This window comes from Zingiber officinale, chromosome 4A, assembly GCF_018446385.1.
Source record: "Zingiber officinale cultivar Zhangliang chromosome 4A, Zo_v1.1, whole genome shotgun sequence".
In the NCBI taxonomy this organism is placed as follows: domain Eukaryota; kingdom Viridiplantae; phylum Streptophyta; class Magnoliopsida; order Zingiberales; family Zingiberaceae; genus Zingiber; species Zingiber officinale.
In genome coordinates this window covers 91,646,111-91,653,970 of record NC_055992.1, presented here as the reverse complement: position 1 = coordinate 91,653,970, position 7,860 = coordinate 91,646,111, and the positions used below count along the sequence as shown (strand labels likewise).

The following is a 7,860-nucleotide window of genomic DNA, read 5'->3' as shown; positions in this document are numbered from 1 at the left end:
CATATGTTTGACATGCATACAGGATTTATGACACTTCCGATCTGACGACCTAATTATTCTGATAGGTGGCCCTGGTGAGTACAGTACTCTTCAGTCTTTTCTATTATGCATTACCTTCTTTTGTTCAGGAGACTGTACTCCATAGTTATTACCATTTGTTATAGTTTACTATACATGTCAACTAGGTATCTGCTGAGTTGTTGAACTCACCCCCGTGGACACTATTTTTTTCAGGTACCAGGTTGTTTATGGAGTCGTTTGGAGTATCCTGCTTGCCGGTCCTCACGTCACATCAGAAGACCTGTCTCTGTCTTTGTTTATTGTTATTTATGGTATATGTATTTGTGTACTTAGCTTTGTGTTCCAGTTTTATGTCCGGAGTGTTGTTTTGTGGTGTGGTGTAAGCCTAGTCGGCTAGCATGTCATGTAATTTGGTTTTCTATCATTTTATGTTGTGTTGGTTTTGTTCCAGCCGAGTAGGCTGATGATATATATATAACTGCATGGTTGTGTGTTTATTCCAGCCGTCTGTGGCTGATGTATATTATGCCTGTAGAAATGCTTCAGATTGTCACCCGTACAGGGGAGGTGCTGCCGAAATTTCTTCGGACAGGGACTCCTCTGGGGCGTGAGAATTTAGTGGTATCAGAGCAGGTATACGATACTTGCTATGTGTTCTGGATTTTCGAGATTTATTTGATGCCAATTTATTTGGTATCAGAGATCGGCTTACGAGTCTTATTTTTCCGGTGTTTCGGATTTTGTGTTTTGGTCTTCTCGATGTGACTTTTCGTGTTTTGGGACCTGGCAGCAGCAGGACATCTCCAAGCTATAGGAGGTATGTTGGTGTACTGTTATCCTACTATTTAGTTAGTGTATGCATTGTTGACTGTGATAGTTATGACACTTTGTATCTGATATCTGTCTGATGTTGTAGCCATATTACATGTGAGGGGTTAGTCACTGACGATGATCGACCTTAATAGAGATTGAGGGATTACAGTTTCTGGTGATTTTTCATATTATACACCAGTAGTTTTAGATTCTGTTATTACTAGTTGGTTAGCAGATTGAGGTATATACCAGCCTCTGCTATTATTAGTTGGGTAATGGATAGTATCTATATCTTTATGTTGACCTAGCCAGTTGTATACCATTTTATTTTAGAAAATTTCATCAGTAAATATTTATTTACTCATGTTAGATTGGTCAGTAGAAGACTGATTTACACTTGTTGATTTGGGTAGTCGTATATTGATATACCTTAGTTGCTTGTGGAGAATTAAGGTATTCTTGATTAGTTAGTAGATGAATGATTTAGTTTTGTTGGTTGATCAGTAGAGGATTGTCATACTCTATTTTTAGAGGTTTGAACCTTTAGGTTATTTGTGTTTAGTTCGATGTTTTGAGCACATCGAGTACCTAGCTTATACTGACGTGGGAAAGGACTGAATTAGCCATATACTATTGTCGGTTTGGTCAGTCGATAGAGGATTGATGTATCCTATTCCACGGGTACTTTAATTTTAGACTGTATGTACCTAATTGGATAACTTAGAAGGTGGTATAGGGTTTGTGTAGTAGATTGGATTAAATATGCTGATTATGCATATCTATGTGGTGTACATATGCTTGTTATGTGTTGTAAGAGTTTTATGGTAGGCTGTCTGATTGTATCGTTGAGCTAGTATGTTGATTATGCATGTCTACGTTGTGTGTATACATGATTAGTATGTGTTGTGTGATAGATAGTTCATTTGCAGTTAGTATGAGTGTTTACATTCAGTTGTGGTTAATGTAGGCTTCTAGTGGATTGTACCTAAGTGGTTGTTGTACGTGTCTGATTTGATTATTGAAAGTATCTTGTCGATTTAATCTATGTTGTGGGATGTGTACCTGTGGTTAGGTGTTTTACTGGAGGTATCTTATCAATTTAACCTGTGTCGTGATATGTGCACATGTGTTTGAGTGTTTTATTGGAGGTATCGTATCGATTTAATCTGAGATGTGTTTGGTGTGGTATCTGAGGTATCTTGTTGCTTATGTTTGATATGTGAGTGCACTTGGGTTTAGTATGCTTTATTGGAAGTTGATGTTGATTATACTCTTGGCATAGGCGTATATATGTCATGTGAATGTTGTTTGAGGTGTATTGTCGATTATACCTATATTGATATGTGCACACGTGTTCAGTATGTATTGTTGGAGGTATCATGATGGTTTATACCTTTGTTGTGAGTATGTTTGGTGTGTACTAATTGGAGGATTATGTCGATCATGCATATGTTGTGTGTGCACGTGTGCCAGGTGTATGGTGGGTAGCATCGTGATGATTCTACCTATGTTGAATGTAGAATGTTGAGTGTCTACATTATGTTATTGGTTGTATTATCCTGTCAACTAATTCTCCTATTAGTGGGTGACCGACCCACTAGGATGATGATAGAGTTGACTATCGATTTGACTTGATTACTAGATTGTGATACCCTAGGCTAACCACAGTGATCTGTGGTAGGGAGAGCTCGTGCAGTCTCTAGCTAGATAGTTAGGTGCCTTGGATACTTATGTATTGTTGGTGGTGGAGCGTTGCTCCCACACATGTTATGGATTGTCTGTGGTGGAGCGTTACTCCCACCTATTGCGGATTGCTTATAGCGGAGCATTGCTCCTATATCTATTGCAGATACATATTCGGATTATTTGTGGTGGAGCGTTGCTTCCACATATTGAGGATTTCTTGTGGTAGAGCATTGCTCCCACGCTCCCACATATATGGTGTTTTCTGTGATGGAGCGTTGCTCTCACACTAGTGGATCTATTCTTTGATGATTTATATCGTTGGTGATCAGATCTGTTTATTGTCGAGGATCTTATGGTTAGGAATGGCTGTGATACAGATATTATGTGTTTTGGTTTTACCATTAGGGCTTGCGGTGTCCTAGATGTTATCATGGACTCGATGATTTGGGTATCACTAGGATGTTTGGATTGGTTTCCATTGTCCTTGTTGACGATGTTGTGATCTATTTCGGATCCGCGGTGAGTCACGCACACTATTTTGCATAGTTCTAGATATGTTTCGATGGGAACATTTATATGCGGAGTTCAGTAGTGCGTTTTGGGACTGTCTTCTGTGAGATTTTTGGGACACATGGTGACCAGTAGGAGTATACCGCGGTTCCACAGGAGATAGAGGTTGTTACCGTTGGGAGTAGACGGAGTCTATAGAGGAGGCTCGCAACTTCCTTTGTTTGGCTCGATATTTCCGGAGATACGTTGAGGGTTTCTCTCGGATAGCTATGTCACTGACACGCCTGATCTGGAAAGGCGTGAAGTTCACTTGGACTGAGGATGACAAGACCAGCGTCTAGGAGCTGAATCGGAGACTAGTGTCGGCTCCGATTTTGGTTTTACCTTTTTGAGAGGACGAATTTGTGCTCTATACCGTCGCATCTCTACAGGACTTGGGCACTGTTCTGATGCAGCACGACACGGTGGTCTTCTATGTTTCTCGGTAGTTAAAGGAGCATGAGGAGAATTACCCAGTACATGACTTGTGATTGACCGTCATTATTTTTGCCTTGAAGATTTGGCAGCATTATCTGTACGATGTTACATTTGAGATTCTCACTGACCATAAGAATCTCAAATATTTGTTCACTTAGAAAGAAACTTAATCTTCGACAGAGGAGATGGATGAAGTTCCTGAAGGCTATGTTTGGACCATTAGCTATTACTCAGGGAGAGCTAATGTGGTTGCCGATGCACTTAGCAGGAAGTCCAGAGGGACTTTAGCTTGCCACCGAGTTGTGGTCACATACTTGATTAAAGGTTTCTTCGAGTGGAGCCTTGAGGGATAAGGACAGACAGAGCAGGGTACTCTGGTTACCATGGTTGCTCAGTCGTCAATCAGGATGAGGATCCGAGAGCCCTAGGCTGCTGATCAGTAGTTGCAGTTTATTTGCAGCTAGATAGCTTCCGGGTAGCAGACCGAGTTCACACGAGACGAGGAGGGTGTTATACACTTCCAAGGCAGATTATGTGTACTTCAGCCTCATCCGGTCTTATAGGAGTTACTTCGGGAGGCTCATCGCTCCAGATTTGCTATCCACCCAGGCGGTACCAGTATGTACCGAGATTTGAGGCGTTCTTATTGGTAGAATGGCATGAAGAAAAGACATCGCGGAATTCGTAGCTAGATGTCTTGTCTGTCAGTAGGTGAAGGCTGAGCACCAGAGACCTGCTGGATTACTTCAGCGGATTCTAATTCCCGAGTGGAAATGGGAATACATTACCATGGACTTGTGGTGGGTTTGCCGAGGACACGACGAGGTCATGACGCGATTTGGGTAATCGTTGATCGATTAATCCAAATCCGCGCATTCGTTAGCGATCCAGAAGACTGATTTCCTGGATCGATTGGTAGATCTGTTTTGTCGGGAGATTATCAGATCACGTGGTGTTCCGTTGACTGTTATTTCGGATAGAGACCCCCAGTTTACGTCTGGTTTTTGACAAAGTCTGCAGCAGGTTTTGGGCACACAGATCTGTTTCAATACAACTTTCCATCCGCAGACAGATGGACAGTTAGAGCGGACCATTCAGACTCTAGAGGACTTGCTGAAGCCTTATGTATTGGATTTTGGAGACAGTTGGGAGGACCATTCGCCATTGGTCGAGAGTTTGCTTATAACAACGGTTTGCATTTGACTATCCAGATGACACCGTTTGAAGCTTTGTATGGTAGGCTTTGTCGGACACCCACCCTCTGGGAGAAGGTTGGGGAGGCCCAGTTATTGGGACCTCATAGAGCTCAGCTTGAGACAGAGTTGGTCCGTACTATTAGACGGAGAGTGTCAGAGGCACAGGACTGCTAGAAGGGTTATGTAGACCGGAGTTGGAGACTCTTAGAGTTCCCTGCAGGCGACCCTGTATTTCGGCGAGTTTCACCCACGAAAGGGGTGAAGAGATTGGCCTTAGAGGTAAGCCATCTCCGCGATACATTGGATCTTTCCAGATCTTGGAGAGGATTGGAGTGGTAACTGACTGGCTAGCACTACCACCGTCCTTGGTAGGCGTGTACGATGTGTTCTACGTGTCTATGTTGAGGAGCTTTCGGTACGGATTCTGGACCGGAAAGAGCGTCCGTTGCGGAACAAGACTATCCGGCTGGTTAAAGTCGGATGGCGACAGCATTCCGACGAGGAGGCTACTTGGGAGCTCGAGAATACTATCCGAGCTAGATACCCCCATCTTTTCACTTGAGGTATGTGATTAATTTATCGTTCAGCATTTATACTCTTACCTGTTGTTAGTATGTGCTGATGGTAGATAACGAAATTTGGGGACCAAATTTTTATTAGTGGGGGAGAATGTAAAATACTGAAAAATGGCGAATAATGATGAAGGAATTTTCCGAAATTTTTAGAAATTTTTCTAAAATTTTTCGGAGATCGTATGAACAAGTTTACGGGGATAAAAACAGGGTCCGAGGAAAGCCTGTTTAGGCTATCCTGATTTCACGAGGAAAAGTTTATTTCCTTTTTCTTTTACTTTTCTTTTTCCTTGTTTTTTTGTTTTTCTCCCGCGTGCTTCCCTCTTTCTCCCCCTGCCGAACCCGTCGTCGTGCCCCAAAACCTCCACGCGCCTTCTCTTCCCCTCACGCGTGCCCTAACCGGCGCCATAAACCGCCACCGCCTCCCTCTCCTCTGCCCGATGCCGACGACGCTAGGGGACGTAGAGCCGGCGGCTGAGCTTCTCCTTTCCTCTCCCTCTTCCTCTGCTCTAGCGACGAGCACCGGCCACCGCCCTGAGCCCTAGATCCGTCTCCTCCTTTCCAACCGGCGCCGCAACAACTGCCGCACGCCGCGGTTTAAACATTCTCCTATCTATTTGCTTCTTTCCCTTTTCTTACCGAGCCCTAGCTGTCCTTACGTTGGCTCTTCCCAACACAGGTGGACACTGCCTGATGCCGTGCCGCTGTTGATCAGTGTCGTGGGTGCCGGGAGAAGGAGCATCGACAAAGGGTTTTGGCCAATTTTTCTTTCCCTTTGCTTGGGGAGTCGAGCAGAGAGGCGGATCTTGCATCGGAAGGGTCCATGATCTCTTTCTCTTCACTGATTTGGATTTGGGGTAAGTAGGTGCAGATTTAGTTTGATGTTGAAATTAGTCTACTCTTGTTATGATTCATTGGAGCAATGCCACATCAAGGAATTGGAATGGCAGTTAGTGCTAATCCTAGATTTGATTCCTGATTTTTTTTTATAAGGCTTAAAATGGTTTTGTGTATCTGTTATCTGGATATATTGCAGAATGTGAGAAGCTTGATTTGTTGTGGCTATGTTTCTTCAGCGGAGGAGGGAAAGAAGGAGATTATTAAGGTTAGTTCTTATTGTAAGCACTGATCCAATCAATAAATGTGTTAATATCAGTGTGTTAATATCATTTTAGGAATGTGTTATTTTGTGGTGGGATAATTAATTGAGGATATGGTTGGAGTTACTATCCAATTGACATTGTGGATGAATTAAGGGTGCGTTGATTTTAGAAAATTACCATGATTGGCTATGCTTATTGCAAGTCCTAATTCGAATGGACTAGTTTAAGTCGATTAAGGAGTTAGATGATCCATTTAGGATTTATAATTGGATCTGGATTTATGTTAGTTTTTCGAGGATTTAATTTAGCTAATTTATTTATATGTAATTAGCTAAATTTGCATATATTATGTTGTTACAGGACTGTGATTCGAGATTGGGCGTCTCGACATCAGATTGGTTCGATTCGATCTACATCGGAGGCGGGTACCTTGACTTATCTTTTTGATATGTCTTGTTGATATGTCTAGTAGATTATATAGCCTTTAGTAATAATTATGTTCGTCCATATTTCGGTACGTCACTACCGGATTCTCGTTACATGCATGTTTGCTCACCTGTTATGCATTTTATGCTAGTACCCACATGATTATATATATATATGCTCAGAGAGGTAGTGACATACCATGCTTGTTATGTTCAGGACCTAGGTTTTTTTGATATCCTATCTGACCTGTGTACTTTAGACCTTCGTATTTGACCATCGATATTATGATACTCATTTTATGTATATGGATATGGTTATGCTGATCAGTTTATTGCTATGCTTAGTGTCATGCATCATGATTGCATGCTGCGCGATGTTCAGCTCCACTATGGTTGAGCACATCGCCAGTTACATGTACTGCACACACCACCACTCATGGGTTAGTGGTATATCGATGTGTGTGGTGGTTCTCATTGCTTGGCTCTGGTCCGAGGACTCGGCGGTGGTAGCCGAGACAGCCTGGCCTGCTTAGCTCACCGGCATTTAGTGTAGCAACAGTAGTAGCCGCAGACGGTGGACTCTGCTCCGCTGGTCGTGACTCGTAGCCAGCAGTGATACCTCCCCATTATCGATAACGAGATGAGAGCATTGAGCTCCCCATTTATGATTTGGGTCGAGGAGAGTATCCTCCAAGATCCCGCCCACTCACTCACTCATCGTGTAGTGATGGTAGAGTGCACAGTTGCCCTACCTACTCGGCCTCACTATTGTGTGTGAGATGACTAATGGCGTCGGTGACCAGGACACATCATTGGCATCATACGATTTATGCATTTATCGCTTGTGTTTGTGTTTGCTGCTTGATTTGGATGGATGCATATATTTGGCATGCATACAGGATTTATGACACTTCCGATTTGACGACCTAATTATTCTGATAGGTGGCCCTGGTGAGTACAGTACTCTTCAGTCTTTTCTATTATGCATTACCTTCTTTTGTTCAGGAGACTGTACTCCATAGTTATTACCATTTGTTATAGTTTACTATACATGTCA

General features: G+C 42.7%; 1 long non-coding RNA gene across 1 annotated transcript; it reads left to right on the top strand.

Annotated features, from left to right (window-relative positions):
- The first annotated feature begins 5,971 nt into the window (after positions 1-5,971).
- Positions 5,972-6,755, top strand: LOC121973435. The gene is made up of 3 exons (XR_006109603.1): positions 5,972-6,132; positions 6,312-6,380; positions 6,739-6,755. It is a non-coding gene; the product is annotated as an uncharacterized LOC121973435 (long non-coding RNA).
- The last annotated feature ends 1,105 nt before the right edge of the window (positions 6,756-7,860 follow it).